This window comes from Mytilus californianus, unplaced genomic scaffold (assembly GCF_021869535.1).
Source record: "Mytilus californianus isolate M0D057914Y unplaced genomic scaffold, xbMytCali1.0.p SCAF_6, whole genome shotgun sequence".
NCBI classification, from domain to species: domain Eukaryota; kingdom Metazoa; phylum Mollusca; class Bivalvia; order Mytilida; family Mytilidae; genus Mytilus; species Mytilus californianus.
Window position 1 is genome coordinate 13849430 of NW_026262712.1, and position 18689 is coordinate 13868118.

General features: G+C 32.7%; 1 long non-coding RNA gene across 1 annotated transcript; it reads left to right on the forward strand.

Annotated features, from left to right (window-relative positions):
- The first annotated feature begins 2042 nt into the window (after nt 1-2042).
- LOC127706952 (uncharacterized) lies at nt 2043-8902 on the forward strand. Its single transcript, XR_007984669.1, has 4 exons — nt 2043-2178; nt 4071-4215; nt 6207-6429; nt 8389-8902. It is a non-coding gene; the product is annotated as an uncharacterized LOC127706952 (long non-coding RNA).
- Nucleotides 8903-18689: the final 9787 nt, after the last annotated feature.

Consider the following 18689-nt stretch of genomic DNA (forward strand, 5'->3'; position numbering starts at 1 on the left):
GTGGTTAACATCTATGTCGTCTGTCTGCTAAGTACCAAACGCGACCTATTCCCGAATATGACTGTTATACCGAGTGTGAGTTTGCATTGCTATACGACGTGTCTCGGTATTTTGTACATCCAACATTCATGTATTTATTTTTGATGTTTCTGTTATGGTTTCGGTTGGATAATGTGTTATGTCTTATCGTTTGTAGTCCAAATTATTATAAAATTGCCTTTCAATACCATCATTGTCATTAAAATTGTTTGGACTGGTATTGTGAAAATAATTGTATAAAGTTCGAGATTGCATATTCGTTACGTAAGTGCGTCACTGTTTTCGATGTCCTGTGGTGTCTATCGTTGATGGAAGATGTTCGTTGTTGTTCTGCGGTTTGCATGTTGTGTCGACTATGATATTATTTGTTTGTGCGTTTCTCTGTTATTAGTGTTCTTGCGTGTGTTTGTGCTGTATTTCTGTCACGTAGTTTTGTCATTTTAACGATATTTTTTAACATTGTCATAAAAGCGGGAGGTTTGGCTAGCCATAAAACCAGGTTCAACCCACCATTTTTTCTTTAAATGTCCTTTTCCAAGTCAGGAATATGGCAGTTGTTATCAAATAGTTCGTTTCTATGTATGTTGGCGTTTGTTTTTGTTGCACTTAAGTGTTCCTATTGTTCCATTGTTTTCCTCTTATAGTTGATGTGTTTCCCTGGGTTTTAGTTTGTAACCCGGATTTGTTTTCTCTCAATCGATTTATGACTTTTGAACACCGGTATACTACTGTTGCCTTTATTTATGCCCTAGTGACAACTTATTTACACAGCAGTATTTCGAACTGTTTGCAATTGATTATTGTTGAAAAAGTAATAAGAAAATATTCATATTCCTTTAAAGACTTTTTTAATACTAGTAATGATCAAAACATTTTTGTTAGAAATGGTTCTTTGACAATAATTGAGGAATAACACTTTTTTTCGTCTATTAAATCCTTGTATCATGTTAATGTTTTTCCTCTGTAGTCAAAAACAAAATGAAAGGGGGAACGCAAAATTACGGAACTGTCCCTTCTGTCATATCTCCCCTGGTCTGTCTATGTTATTACACTTTGGAATATTACTGTCATTTCTAGTTATTTGAGATAATGTTTGTAAATTGAAATTTTCAACCAAAAGTACAAATCAATTGAAACTGTGTCCAGACTGTTAGAATCGCGGTCATGAAGTGTCTCTTTGAAATGGAAACAAATTCAATTGTGTATACTTGAACTTGTCATCTAACACTTAAAGTGACGGTTCAGAGTTTCACGTTTAATGAAGTGTTTTGACGGAAGTACTTATTCTTTGTAATTTAAACGTATCCTTTCAAGTTGATACTATAAGAGGTTGTACATATATTGTTATTCTGTTGATGAATTTAGAAATTATTTTTAACTAAGGTTCCAATTTGGCCTTACAAAAATCATTATTCTTTGAAGTTCTTTTCTTTTATGCGTTTAGCTCCTCGAGTATTTACATGCATATATATTCGAATTTCATTGTTTTGGGTTTTTTTGGGTTTTTTTTGGGTTTTTTTTTTTTTGTTTGGTTTTTTTTTGGGGGAGGGGGGTATTTAGCATATTCCTGACGGTAAATCTAGAAAAAAAAAGCGTTCTGGAAGCTTAATATCTATCAATGGTTTATTTATATACTAGAACTTGGTCAAAACCGCCGCCTGCAGGTGGACTGTTAGTTGTCGATGGTATCAATAACCACATAGTCAGTGTGTTACACCATGGACCTGATTTAAAAGAGACATTTTCTTCAAATTTTCATTGATGAATTAAGAAGTTATTAATAAAGTAAAGTGCAAACTTCTTCAAGCAAATTTGATTTAAAATAGTTTTGCTATTTTTTAGGTTCCTTTTGGTCATTTAGCTCCTCAAGTAATTATACATCATCCGCTTTCAATTTTTTTTTAGCATTCTTAACGTAGGTTATCTCAGAAAAGCGTTTTCGATGTTTTAAATCAATAAAGTGTCAATTTGATTATGTACAAATATATATCGTACATATTCGACTGTTCCCGACGTTTTAACGAAAATTGCCGAAGTAATATGATTGGTTCTTAGTCGACAATTTTACTTACTCCTTCATTGAGAGCGTTTAATTTGCTACATTAGAGTTGAATAGATCAGCGGTTTATTCAGAAAAAGGTAAGGTTTTTATGATAAAAGTGTGTACTTTATTTTAAAAGGAAATGTTGACGGTACGTGCTAATAAAAGAATGTTACCTGTAATTTCTTAGATATATACATGTATTCTGAATTTTATAATTTTATAATTTTATCTTCATAATTCATTTTTTTACAAATGAACTATACTAAAAAATTTAAAGTAGTTTGACCCTTCAGTGCTTTGTTACTAACCTTTACTTGCAAATAAGTTTGAACACTATTTCCTACATTTACTCAATGCTAATATTATTTCAATAAATCTGAACGCATAATTCATGAATTTTACAAGAACTTTGTGGTTAGGGGAAAATTCAATGAATTGATGCATGGCAGGATTGCACAAGTTGCTTACTATACAACAGTCGAATTGTTTTTATTTCTGCATACCAGTTTCGACCTTGAAAGTAGATTTAATAATGCAAAATATTATGATTTGAATAAACACCAAGTATTAAACCCACAAAACATCGTCAATAGTGTGCCATGATGAAAGCTGCAAACCTTTTTAATCTAAATGTAATAAATCGCAAAATACGATAGCATTATAAAACAGGCATTAGTTTAATTTCTTTCTATTTTTTATTGAAAGAAGATGATCTACTTTGCCGGGTCCTTGTTGGAAAAGGAATAACAAATATTAAAAAAATTAAAAATATAATCCCTGCAGTAACGGAAATATTCTAAGGCGATAATGATGCCAGAAATATTGATTGTTTGAAACATTACATCTGATAATAGCGGTATTTAGTCTGCAGCACTGTGATATAAGTCTGACACATACGTTAACCGTATCGAGATAAACGAAAGATTGATTTCAGAAATTTGCCGATGATTACCGAAGTATACCGAATTAGTCTTGTAACATTCTTCAAATATTATTTTCATTCGCCTCAATAGTATTCTTGGAGGGTGCTCGTATTCAGTGCTGGATTGATTGATTGATTGTTGGTTGCTTAATGTCCAGTGGCAAATATATCATGCATATTCTGGACGAGAACACATTAACAATAAATACAACAGGTAGGTTCTGTAACAGGGGCTTCCGGGATTAATGTCGGAGAAATGTAGACTGCCACGGGAAATGAGGGTAAATTGGATAGGGACAGAAATTTAGCCTTGCAACAGGTCACCTACGGACCCCTCAAAAGAGTTGTATCAAGGGTGCCTAACGTGCAAAGAATGTGGCACTCTCTTTACACAAGGCATTGGATTTAACGTCCCCATTCTGACTGGACGTGGCTGCAAATTTGTACATCCCGCACAGCCAAACGGACGCCCCCTTTAGCAAGGGTTTTACTGCCTTTCGGAGGAAAACCAATGGTGACCATATTTCTATTCCCCAGTCACCCTTGGGGGTTTCAGTGCTGGAGGTCAAATATTCGTTGCCGAGCTGTGTCAAACTAAGGTCTCCAGAACTAGCTTTTGCTATTTCGTCACCAAGCTTCAACACACAGCGTGTCTGCCTAGTACAAAGCAGGGTGTATTTATATATCATTAACATATTATCGTGCTGTATATGCATATACAATTTGCCGCTGAACGTTAAGCAGTCATTTTTCAATTAACATTTTATTTCATCATAGCAATCATTCGATGAAGTTATCAAGTTTGCAATTTATCAAAACTTTTAATCTAACCATGCAGTATGGCTCAAGCGGAATATTGCAAATGTTGGTCTCTTGCGCTTCTGATAGAGGTTACACGATGGAAACACGTTTTGTGCTAACTGTAATCATATTAGAATTTTTTCGATAAAGTACAACAAGGATCAATAGTTAAAAAAAACCCTCTAATTTTAATTTTCATAACATATGAAAAATAATGTATTAAGGATTATTAGTTTCAAAAACATTTCTTTTTTCTTTTTCCAGCATCCATTAATTGAATTCCAATTTTCGGAAGATGAAAACCCTGATATTATTATGTTGCCTTGTGGCTGCAAGTTTTGCTTCTCCTTTTAAATTCAAATTTAAGGAAGGATCCGCCATTTATGAGGCGATTGCCAAAACTACATCGGTAAGTAGTATATATACTGGATTAAATATTGCTGGCAAGCCAAATAATGAAACGATCAATTTAGCAGAAATTGAAAAACAAATTGGATTCATAAACAGATAGTTTTAACGAAGATAGAAGTAAATCGAATAGTTTCATCATATCATTAAAGTCCATTATGGACTAACGAATAATTTTCAAAAACAGCTGCAATGTCAATGTATGATAAATACTACGTTTCCAAGACTAATGTTTTTCCCTTAAATTTACACTTGAAATGTTTTACCAGAAATGATTACTTGAAGGGAAGTCGATGCAGTTTTATTGTTATTTTTATGTTTTTGAGATAATGTATGTTGTAGATTAATATGAGATATTTTAAAAATCATAAGATTAAATAAAATGCAGTGCTTGTTTCGAAAACAATTAGGCTTAAAAATTAAAAATTTTGGTAGCTTCAATTAATTTCCTGACAATTTTAAGATTATCTTAAACTGGTAATTTTATCAACTAAAGGTTTATCAAAAAATTCTTGGGAATATGCTTCTTTTATTTAAACTCTGAAAATATGATTCCCCAAATGTCGACTCATATTGTCAATTTGAAAATCAAAGTTTTAAGTCAATGCTATTGTGACTACTCCTTCAACATGTCTAGATAGCATTAAACGTAAATTATCGCGTTTAGAGTTACATCCCATATATAACAAACATAAAATAAACTAATATCACCAGGTAAGCAAGGATTTAGGTCTCACATTTGTCTAGTTAAAACATGTATTTTGAGATAACGAATAGAAAAATAAGTTGAACAATTTACCGATCTTTACAAATAGAGCATACTTTATTTACGAAGCTGCTTAAACAACGCCCATCTAGATCAAATTGATATACTTAAAACATAACGACATCTACTGATCATGTAGCAGTAACATTTGTCTGGGTTAATTGCTGTCGTTTGAAAACTGATGATAAATGATATTCTATTGAACGAGCATCAATGATGAGAGTTAAAAAATATTTGGGTTGGAGAGGAGCATTTACATTTGCATGGGATCTAACTGACAACACAAACAATCGACGCCCCTTTGTAAACAGTTTTGTGTATGATATTGTCGTAAAAAACAGAAGTCAATCATTGGACTTGAAATGAGACAACTTAACAAAATTATCCATCGAATAGCTAGTATAAGCAATGTTCTGCTGCTTCATATGAACCAACGCCATTTTTTTTTCAGCAGAGGCGTTGCCCACATTTGCACTACACTTCGAAATCCGCGGGGGACAAGTTGAACTTTACCGAGCGTTGAAGTGAATTTTCTGAAAATTACGGAATCCCATTTTAAGTTGCCTTTTTAGAATTTTCCCAAAAATAAGCAAGGTGACTAATATGTTAATGCATTTACTTAGTATTTCAAATGCACAGTGAGAGCCAAATCATGTATGAAATTTCTTAAAAGTGTCAATACAAGAACCATATAGAATTGCTAACAAATATACAATTTTTTGGCATGTATTTTGTATATGCAAAGATGCTGGCATTTGATTTAATTTCTTCTATACGCATTTATTTATAAAAAACGATAAAAATGAAAAAAAATTGATTATATCATTACCGAAGAAATATTCTTAAAAAATTTAAAGTTGACGAAAAAATATTTTCTCAAAACAAATTATAATGATAACAAAATCTGCCTTGTTTGTCTTGTAGCCTCATCACGCCTACAGTATGTTTCGTGTTATGAAAAAAGGAAGAATTAAATTTTAAACTGTATCGACTCTCCTTAATCCTATAGCGTTCAAAGTTAAATCCTCCAAAGTCATGTTTAATGTAAAATCGATTAATACCATTGAATTTGTCAATATACTTGTTATTAAAATGATTTTTTCAATTAATAAACCTATTAGTTTGTTCCGATCTTACATCCTCACGCAATTTATATCCTATTCATATATTCATAACATTATCTGTTAACACAATCAAATAGTAAATGATACAAATTTTCAAAACAGATGGTACAAAAGAGAGACACTGTAAAGAGAGATGCCTTTGCCATGGCTTTTAGATGGATTGATACAAATAGGGATGGCCACATTGATGGCAATGAATTTGCCACATTTTATGCAAATGCAAACATACCTGGACTGGACTACAGCAAGAATCGATGGAGACAAATATTCACCTTAGCCATACCTCAAATTGACACAAACGGAAATGAAGAGCTAGAAATTGGAGGTAAGTTTGATGATATCCTTATATAAAATAAAAAATAGTAAACTTTAAAAGCACTGGCATGACAAAATGTGTAAAAGAATCATAAAAGATAACCAAAGCCCTGATTATCAATCAAGCAATAAACGAAAAACAATAATTGGAGGCAGCAACCAACGACAGCCATTGGATAACAGGCTCCTGATTTTAGACAGACACATAAAGAGTATGGTGGGTTTAAATGTTTGTAAGCGCAAAATCCTCACCTAAGTTGGGACAGTAGTGTATTATTGTTAAATGAATATATATCATTGATATTACTTCCATGTTACGTCTAGGATTTTTACATCATTTCTTAATCGAGGGGTGCACTAAATCAAGTTTCATGATATGAAGATCTACTCATACTGACATCTTGCAAAAATGAAAACGTGTATTGTGTTATGATGTCTTTGAGGTTTTTGTAATATCAACTTTTCGAGTTAAAAATCTAGCATATTGGAAGCATGACAATATTTGCTCTATTTCTTGATCATTGAGATATGTGTTATACAAATTTTTAAGTAAACACTTCAAATTCACTTGTTTCTTGTACAGTGGCATTGTAAGGCATTATGCAAAGACGTCAGCAGTTCTGTCAAAAGCATTCAATATGTCCTTAATAATATGTCTGTAAACTTTTCGAAGATGAAATTTACAGAATGTTGATCTATTTAAGTCCAGGGGCGGATCAAGGATTTAAGCTTAAGAAATACTGCCGAACGTACAAGGCGAATACTGTTTTGGACGATTTTATGTTAGATAATGATATATCTTCCAGACAATGGAGGGGCGTACTCAATCTACGTCTCCTTCCTTGAAACTGTCATTGAATTCTGTCGCTAATTGATCATGCATAATGAATAAGATCGTACTTTTGCTTTTTACCAGCGCCGTTAATTAAGTTATAAGCCTATTGAGAATTTGGTGTTAATATAAAATAAGATGGCATCTCTTAAATTTATCGATTCAAATCGAAAAGATTGTGGGTAATTAATTTCAATGTCCGTACCCCAAAATAAATATAACATAACGCCATTGGTTGGTAACCATTGTTTATGACATTGTTTACCGATCACGATGCTTTGGTATACGTTTTTGAAAACATTACTTAGAATGCATTAAATTTTGAAAGGGTAAAATTAGTTAGTTGTTTAGACAAAAGTCAATTAAAGTCTGACATACAGTGTTGTCATTTGTAAATCATTGAAACAATGAAGATACCCAGGATGCAATCAGAAACCATAAGTCAAAGAGTGACGGGATTGCTTTCCTTAGAACATGTAGTAGATACTTAGCCAGCCGTAAGCGGTTGAGCTAGGAAAGTACTTCTTTAGCTCAATCAGTTATAGCGCTGCCTTGTAACACAGAGGTCCCGGGTTCGAGTCTCGCAGGAAACAAAGTGATTTTGTATTTAGAATCACTCTCTCCGGTAACAGAAGAAACGCCAAAAGATATATCAGTCTAAATTGTCCCCAGCCCAAGTAATTAGTTCATTTAATAGATACTGCAAGAGAAGTATTAATTTGTTTAGTTCATGTTCTGACTCCTTGTGTTTACCAAATGTTTCCTTTTCCGAAAAAATGACATCTCCAAAGCCATTATATTGATAGTATTAATAAAAATAAGGAAATAGAAAATAAAAATACGATAGGCTACAGTTAATTAAAATCTTTATCAACCATGGTTCACCATTGTAACGTTTCTTCAGAGCAGTGTTGGATTGTGTTTGGTGTTTCTTTTTTTTTTTAACATACCAATAATTACACAAGTCAAAAATCACAAGTTATGTAAGTGAAAACAATACTATGTCTTAGCCAAAGGTTAAATTACGACTATAGGCAACCATAGGTTGATTAATATTTTCACTACTCTATAGTCGACATTGTAAAAAATCCTCTATACTTACGGCTTATATTTACTCGTTTTGTATTTCTTTTGCAGAATTCCGTACGTTAGCAGAACGTGGAATGAGAGATATGAGAAACTATTAGAAGCAAAATGTGACAACGTTCCACCCGTTATTACAGTGACATTGACTTAAAAGTCTGATTCCAAATTGACAATTTTCAGTTCTGACTTTGAACAAAATTTGTGTTTGTTTTTCAAAAATGCTTAACACGTCATTTGTCCGTTTTAACGGAAGCTACACTTCCTAAATTCAAATTCATTTTCAACAATTCTTTTACACATAAATGTGAAATTTGCCTTTTTATTTTCGCGTTTCAGAATCTAAAGCCTGCTTACCTTTTTTTTCAAAGTTGATTATCATTTCCTCTATGGTGGATGGTTACCTCTCTGGCAATCATACAATGTCTTTTTTTTATTATTTTTATACTAATAAAATTTAAAGAGTATTAACCAAAACGTTGATATTTGTTGACGGTGTCTTTATCAAATAAAGTACAAGTAAATTATAGTTTCTAATTGTGGAAGAACTAATAAAATTAAACACTTGTTTGGTTGTTTGTTTGGTTTTGTTGTTTGTGCACCTCGTTTAATGGGGCTTCGGAGTTCATCCCTTTTTTGTTCTTTGTTGTATTTTGTTAAAGGCATACTAGAAATTTTCAGAAGTTAATGACTTAAAGCCACAGAGAACAAACATTTTTCTTAAATAGGAACTTTTTTTAAAGATAGAACAGCTAATGTAAAATAAGGAGATGTGGTATGATTGCAAATGAGACAACTATCCAACAGAGTCCAAAATGAAGCGAATTTAACCAACTATATGTCACCGTATGGCCTTCAATAGTGACCAAAAACCATACTCTATACTCAGCTATAAAAGGCCCCGACATGACAAAATGTTACAAAATGTGCTAGTGACATAATGAACGATCGAAAATAAATGCAGAAAACACATTAACAATGTTAAAAGCTAACAAGTTCTTATTGTTGGCATTTGTTTTGGTGTAGACCAATGGAAGCAGGTTCATAACATTGAAGACTTGATCACTTTGAGAGGCCACTAGCCTAAATACCACGTGTTAAGATAGTCGGTAAGATAAATTCGTTACACAGTGTGCTAGTGACCTAATACGATATATATATAAGGTCACTAGCAAACTGTGTAACTAATTATATACAGCTTTTGTCTATCAGTGATGCTTAGTGACACCATTAAGATTGCATAGCCGTTGAGTTCGTTGCATATCAATAAGTTATCTGTCATGGAAAATAGTTGATTGATAAAGGATGTGTTTGAAAAGTTTCTGTAAAATGCTAATTCACCTATTGCGTTATGAGTTAAAGAATCGAAAACGTAGATATTTTCCATCTAAAGTAATACTCGAAGGACGTAGTTTGCTGCTGTTGTTAAAGGTCCATCTCAAATTGAATTGCGTTAAATTGTTAAAATGCAGCTTCTCCTTTTCTATTCATTTCTGGGTACAATAAAGTAACGAATTTTGGTGAATGGCAGTGGATGGTTCTTCTTGTTTTGTGTTTTTAAATAATCGCCCTTTCTGCTCTTATCTTTTTCCGGAGCATACAAAAAGTTATTTTGGTTTTTTATTGCCCAACATAGACCAAGTAACTGATATTCTTCTTCCATGTTTTCACGTTACAAATTACAATGTTTGAGCTGTCGGTAAAATCTAATGTAAAAGTGGTATTTTTGAATTTGCAAAATCCATAAGAAAACTTCAATAAATAAAACAGACATGAGTGCCGTCATTTACATGTCTTATGTTTTTGTCAGTTTATATGGACTCCCCCTTTTATTTAACCTTCGACACTGTGTAGCATCACCACCGAATATAGGTACCCCCGAAGCAAAAAAACAATAAAGCAAAAAGTATCTATTCTATTCCCCGTACAGTACAAATCTATTTGCGGTACAATTTAACCGCTTTATTTACATAACTTTGTTTATTTCGAAATACAGTGTTGTTCAAGCTTATATATGATATAACTTTGTTATACGAAAACGTCAAATGAATAGTCGAAGGATAAATCTGTTTTTACAAGTTTGAACTCGTCATATGCTTCTTTGAGCAGGCACCCCTTATTCAATTCTAACGAATTGAAGAGAGAGAAAGCCAATTGATCATAATCAGCCCTAAATAGATGAAAATAAGAAGAAGTTGACCTTACCTAACTTCAGATTTGGTATATTTGGTGAGGATGCTACACACTGTTGGAGTTCGGTAATTTTGTTTTTAAATTTTTTACACCAAAAAATAGTAAAAATTTCACTCGATATTATGATAATTTTGAGTTTTAATTCAAGAGAGGCGGAAGACAGCCAAGCAATAATCAAACTCATAAGTCAAAAACGAACTGTCAATGCCATGGTCAAAGGCGGAAAACGACCAAAAGACATAAAACAGTCTTCAAAACACAATATAGAAAACTTAAGAAAGTGGACGGGATTGGGGTGACGACAATTGGAACATATCCATTGTCAACTGTGAAACAGATATTTGATAACGGTCAACCAACTCGTGATTGCGTCCTTAAAATTACGAAGAGATGACTTCAACTTCAACACTTAGAACGTTTGGTTTTATATGTTCCTTGTGAGCAGAAATATAATATGATAGGAAATGCAAGCTCTTGAATATCGCCACAACTGGTAGATATATACTCTATATACAAGTGCCTTTGGAGTTTTGCTTCATAGAAATGAAACAATCAACAAACCCTCGTTGTCAATTTCTAGATGTAAGTCAATAAATGTGGCAGACATAAGTATATATGTTGTATACTTTATTTCAAGTTAGAGGGGACAGACTTTGTGTACTTATGCTTTAACATTCAACTGTGACACTGTTGAACCTAATATATTTCTTTATTGTAAACAGGGAAAAAAAGGATATTTATAATTTATGTAAACCACAAATTGATTCAGTTAATTAAAAAATATATAGATGCTGTCAATCAACTCTGTTGGTTTAAATAACCAGTCATCCTGGTGAGTTTATATGCAGTCTTACGACTAGGGAACACAATTAATAAAACAAAAATTAATGACGTCTATGGTAAGTTATTCAGGCCAAATCACATTTGATACCACAAAGCTTTGATATTGGTTTGAAAAGGGCAGTTAGTGTGAAACAGCCATATGTGAAAGGCAGAAACAATTTCGAAGTTGCAGAGCATTGATAAAAACGTTAAATAACGCGGTAATACCTTTGTGTGAACGTAACGTCGTTCCCGGCAAATTTGACTGTTGTCGATTTTGCGTTACGAAATTCCGCTAACAAGTGGCATTCGAATAACATCTTTGTTTTCTAGCTTGTTATTTATCCTACATTTCTTTAGTTACTTCTATTTACATGCTTTATATTGCTAAATTGGGGTCAAGACGACTGAAACCGTGCTTGCTTTATATATTATGTAATATTTATGTACGTATTGACAATGATTAACATGATTAACCTTGAACTTTAGAGACCTGTTTTCTTGCACGCAACGTTATTGTGTGATTTGGCTGATAAATAGGGTATTTCCCATTGTAAACATGATTGTGATTTGAATTGGAACTGAGCATCACGGATACCTATAGGTAAATACTTGACATACAAACACATTTACAGAAAACCATTAAGAACATATTTATTGTAATGATCAAATAATAATATAATTTCTATTCCATAAATAGTTTAGTTATTATTTTACGAAAATACTGGCAAAGGTATTTATTCATTGATTCAATTTATCTAAAAATTATTGTTGTCCAAATAAAGGCAACAATTATAATAATAGTTTAAACGTGTTCAAATCTGTGAATAATCATACTAATCTTCTCCAAAATTATCCTAATAAGTTTTAACAACAAAATTGTAAATGTCATATATTACATTTTTTATAAAATTTTTGAAAGAGGGCACGTTGCATATTGGTAAGCTTAGTTTATGATTTGTGCAACTGAAGTTGTGGGTAAGATCAGGTGCTACGACGTTATAGCTAGGGAAGTGTTTTCTGTTTTCTGTTGGAAAATTCACGGAAATAGTTGCACTCTATTGAGCCAAAGTAACACTTATTAAAGCGAATGCGGGCACAGCAATTGACGTACCTTATAAGAATGCGTAAAACATGCGTCATGTATGCTATGTGCCTTTTAAAAATAATTATTAACTCCAGAAAAAAAAATTTTTTTAGCTTCTTTTGTTAAGATATAGAGGGAAAATTACTACTTTTTCTCTACCAATCATATTTCTAGGAAGAAATGAACGGTAGACATTTCTCATTTATAGATATAAAGTAACACAATTTTAAGTCTTAATTAACTGTTAACACAGAGATATGTCTTGCCTTTTTGTTATTTCGATAATGCAAATGTTGAAACTTATCATACGTCGATCCCTTTAAACAAACCTAAACACAAACATTAACTTGTAAACTATGTAAAAGTTTCAAAGTCAATGAACCATAATGAGGGGATGGGGCTATATAATCTCCATGGAAATAAGACTTGCAAATACATATACGATTGCATACCAAATAGCATTGACTTAACATTAATGGTTCATCTTAGACTGATCTAATCACAAACTAATACATGTAAATTAAGCGGAAGTTTTAAAGTCAATAGACCATGACTGAGGGGGTAGGTTCAAATAATCTCCATGGAAATAAGATGAACCAATGCTAATACAACTGCATACTAAATATCATTGACTTATCAGTAGCAGTTTACTTTAAACTAGACATAATCACAAACTAGTACATTGTTGACGCCGACGCCTGAAACAGCATACCCATGTCTCGCTTTTTGACTTCGTCAAGGCGAGACAAACACCTTTGCCATAGAGATATGTGCATCAGTAATATCTCAGATGTTAAATTCTCCAAAAGAGTATACTTGAATATTAGATGTAAATTTGGGATTTACTAGTAAATGTTTGCTGCCAAAATTGATTCAAAGAAATGTCTTTATATATAATATATACATTTATACGTCTTTGTAACAGACGTAACTGCTTATTCATATAGCTGGCAGAATCTCTAAATTTCCTACAATGCTTTTTTCCCAATATAAACAATGTAGTACCTGGATTATCCTTAAATTCCACAGAGTGAAGCTATTCCAATGAGATTTCAAGCCACTTGTTTGTTTTCAAATGCCTCATATTGTATCATGAAAAGGCCTTGTTTAGCTGACTTTCCAGTATAGACATTGCTAACTGTTAAAGGCCTATCAAAGGGCGAATTGTAGTGTATAACATCATCGTTCTTTGGACTATGGTGGATTTTTAAAGTAAACAGGTAAAAAAAAAGAACTTTTTAACACTTCTTACATTTAAGAGGACATTGCATATATCTAGGTCCACTCAATGAGGTATATATTTTTTAGTACAATTGTCAGATATTTCAGTCGACATATCATATTAAACTTAAAAAAAAACTGGTATCTTATTTCTTTAATTGGGAGATTTGAGATACCAGTTTTTTGTATTGTTTGATATACTTTAAACATTAATATATCAAAATAGAATGATACGTGTATGTTGTGTTCCATATTGTTTGTTTTTGCTAAATTAGTGACATAAGGATCCTACATTATGCAGATCCACAATAAAATTGAGAATGGAAACGGAGAATGTGTCATAGAGACAACAACCCGACCAAAGAGCAGAAAACTTCCCAAGCCACCAATGGGTCTTCAACAGAGCGAGAGAATCCTGCACCCGAAGGCGGTCTTCAGCAAATAAACAATAATGCATGTACATTGTATGTCAAATGGTATATGCATTTAAATGTAGAAATAGTACAAACTTTGACTTCCCATGATGTATGTTTATATATTTTCAACATTTTTATGAATCCTGTATAATGGCCTTTATTGACTGGTTTACCACATAATTTCTCTGTTGCTGCATGCTCAAATTGGCTATTTTTTATGTAAAAAGTACATTCATTGCCTGAAGAAGAAATTTTTGTACCAAATAACATTTTGCCATTTATGGTAAAAATATAACTTTTATCGTATAAGAACTATTTGTCAATCTGAATTGATTTAGCCTAACCTGATTTGAAATAATCTTCATTGTAGACTTTTTAATTCTGTCCATGAAAAGTGTACTCTGCTAGTATACACATACTGGTACATGTTTAACTTTATTTATTATAATTATTCCTGCAAAGTGAATACAATTTAAATCAAATAGTAAATTGTTTAAAATTTATTGTTTAGTATGAAACGTTAACCTACATTCTAATATTCTACACCGCTTAATATGTGTTAGTTTTAAACGACTAAATATAATTAACAATTTATACTTGTTTCTAAGGATTAAAACCAAATGCTGACCAGTCAACAGCAATATCATGAAAAGAGGCCTTTTAAGCTATAAAAATTAAAAAAAATTTTTTTTTGACAAGACAGGTTTTCCTGCTTGGAAGTAAAATAGTTTTGCTTTTCCCTCATAAAGATTCTGCAGGATCAAATATGAGGGTCTAGATGAGTTGTAAAGAATAGGTAATAATGCATGTAATGTGCACAATAAATAAAGAAAATAGACAAATAGACAAAACAATAAAGGATACTGGGATGTTAAATAATAAGAAAAAAAGAATAGAGAAAAATGGTATAAAATATTAGAGAAGAGAGAAATGAAGGACCCTCTATCCAAACCATCAGATAGGAAAGGTAGTTTTTGAAATGATTCATTTTTAAAAATAATTAGTAGCCTATATAGGGAAATGTTCTAAACTTTAACAGTGTGCATGCATAACCAAAAAAAAGGTGGACTAAATGGTGCTTCCATAAAATGTATTTCAACAAGTTCATATTCTTGGCCAATTAACATACATTTTGTACATTTTTGATTTCATTACATAAAATCTCTGTGAAATGACCAAGTAAACAGGAGTTAGTGCGATAAAAACAACATTATTTGCGAAACAAATCCATGTGACGAATGGAATCGGAGCAAAATCACCCGCATTCGAATATTCAAGGTGTGCAACAAGATAAAATGAAAATTCTGTTTGCAAAAAACCCTTCTACATACATTATCTTTTCTCCCAGAAACCCAAAAGGTCCCCCCCCCCCCCTATGGAGATGTAAACCCATATGTAAGGACCACACATTATCAAAGAATTACAAGGAGTGAAGTATCATGAGCTATGGTTACATGTTTATTTTAGACTCGGGGCGGGGGGGGGGGGGGGGGGGGGGGGGGGGTCATTTCATTGTTTTGTTGTTCACGGAGTTTGCTGTGAAATCTTTCCCGCTAACTTTACGCCTGCAAATGATTTTTCTGGGGTCATAAATCGCTCTTTGCGCACTTGTATTCAATTCATTCGCAGAAGATTTACAGTTTTTTCCCTTTTCATGTTTTGTTTACATCCATCTTTCGCATATTTGCAGGACCTTTTCTAGTGTAAGACAAGAGTGAAACTGCTTCACAAGCTACCAAAATGAAGACCGTTATCTATAATTTTCGATCTGCATTAAAGTATTCATGAAAAGCAGTTCATGTGTTCGATTATTATGATTTAAATTTTCTTTCTCTATTCTCCGACTTCAAGAACATGCTCCATATTTCCAGAAAGAAAGTACATTTGCATCAATGAAAATTGCAACAACAAACTTTATAAAGTTATGAAATTGCAGTTTTCAATTATTCAACTCTTCCGCAATGTATTAAATTAAAATAGATTATTTTAATAATCAAATTTTATTGTTATGGCAAATTAGTACAATAAGCATGACTTACGATGCGCAGACAGCGCGAAGATTTAGACCCCCGAACTACCTTAAAAGGAAAAGAATATCAATATTGAAAGTGAAACAAGGGTAAACCATTTGATTGACTGATTCGATCCACAAAAAAAAACTTATTCTCATGCAGGTAAAAACCTTGATTAACATATATTTGTAACCAATAATATGAAATCAAACAGACCCAGAAAAATCAAATTGCACGAGTTCGCTATCTAATTATATCTATATTTATGTTTATATCGGGTTATATGACCGTCGGCAGTCTTCGGAGGTCACCTCGATGTTTAATTAGATGACGTCTAGACTAACATACAAACGAAATGATGATACATATTATCGAGCCCATGCATTGTAAATTGTTTATTTTAGACTTTTTATAACTTAGATATACGTTGAAGTATGTTATGAATCAAATATGAGAATTTGAGTCAAATCGGTGAACATGAATTCGACAGCTAATGCTCCTTTAGAGTAATGATTCGTGTTTTTTTTTTCCTAAAAAAATGATTTTTCATGGAAGTTTACATTATTATACTGATAATGTCTAGAAATTGAATATATTTTTCAAGAGATGCACAAACCTTCAATATTTGAAAATAAAAGTCTGGCTTTCGGTGATGATCATCTATGTTTGTGCTGACATCATCTATATTTCAGTTCATATTTGCATACTATTTTGAAAACTATTATAGATAAAAGTTTAAAAAAAGCAAAAAAAGATAAGTTAAACAAGATCTACAAATAAGTCATAACTGAAATTGTCAGTTAGGTTTTTTTTCATTTTCATTTGACCTTATTTCCATGGTTCAGCGAATGCTTAAAGAAAGTGTTTTTGTCATGTGAAATACTCACTTTTTATGTACCGTCCTGTGGTAGCGTGTTTTCCTTGAGTGCAGGAGGTCATGATCCTTACCCGGCCAGGTCAAACCAGATACTTTAAAATGGTGTTTGCTGCTTTTCCGCTAAGCAACGGTATTAAAGATGAAGACTGGTCGATTTCGAGTATATAGAATAATGTGTCCCAGTAGGATGACATGGGCTTCCTGTGGACTGTTACCTTGTAACTTTTGATTTGGTATGCAGTAGTACAAGCATTTGCATGAGATTATTTTTCCCCGCCCCTAAGTCAAGGTCAATTGACTATGAAACCTTTTAACTTAGAAATAAAGGATAACTATTTGACACATAAAATTACATATAGGAAAAACATTTCTTGATATAAATAAAGCATTAGTGTATGTATTTGTTGATATTTTAACTATTAATATTTGGTTAGGTAAACCACTTAGAAAAAGAGTTGGACCAGCTTAAACAAAGGTTCATGACAACACAGGCTGAGTCAACATTACCATTTTTTCAATCTAGCAAGTAAAAGATACTGCAGTATATTTTTGACTTGCCTTGACAGAGTCTAAAAGAAAGACATATGTATGTTGTTTCCGGCGTTGGCGGCGGCAGCGACTTCGTCAACAATGTATTAGTTTGTGATAAGGTCAGTTTATTGGGAACCACTAGTGGTATGTCAATGACATTTGGTATGCAGTTATATTAGCAATGGCACATCTCATTTCCATGGAGATTATTTAATACCGCCCCTCAGTCATGGTGTATTGACCTTAAAACTTTTGCTTTGTTTAAATGTTGTCGTGTAGGTCAAAGATATTTGGTATGCAGCTGTATTAGCATTGGCACGTCTCATTTCCATGGATGCTATTTTACCCAGCCCTCTCAGTCATGGCCTATTGACTATAAAACTTTACATGTATTAGTTTGTGAATAGGTCGGTTTATGGGGAACCACTAGTGGTAGAGCAATGATATTTGGTATGCATGGGGATTGTTTGGCTCAGTACTTTCAGTCATGGTTCACTGATATTGAATAGTTTGCATAACTTGCAAGTTTAAGTATTGCTATTTTAATTTCAACATTTGCATTATACTATCAAAATAACAAAAAGGCGAGACGTATATCTGTGTCAACAGTTTATTCATATTAATAAAACCACAAAAAAACAGTACAGTTTTCAAATAATACACAAATTAATTAATTAACAATATATGGTATTCCAAACTTCCAAAACATGTATAGTGAAACCAGCAGAGTTAGACCTTCAATAGATAATCACTTCCCAAGGGCTGCAACAAATTTATTCATGACTCTGCCGATGAGCAAAGGAAGGATCCAAATATAACTTATATGCATCTGTGACTGAATAAGATATGCTCGAACTCCACATTCTAAGGTAAAAGAGGACCCCCTCGGCGAAAACTGTGTCCCGAATATTTGGTGCTGTCATACTTAACAAGGCTAAGTAATATTTAATCATTCGTATAAAAGCGACATACCTGGTAAGAGGAGTTACCTTGCCGTGCACTAAATACAGGAAAACAGGAAAACAGATGAGACAGAGGTAATCACTTGATCCTGCTAAAAATTGAAGAGTAGAGCTTTTGAGGGACATGAATGAGAGCTATTCACTCTGGGAAGGGGGATTTCTAACACATGGTTTGAAAATTGAATACTTTTGGTTTTCCTTACTCTTAATTGAACACCGTCAGAATGAAAGGTG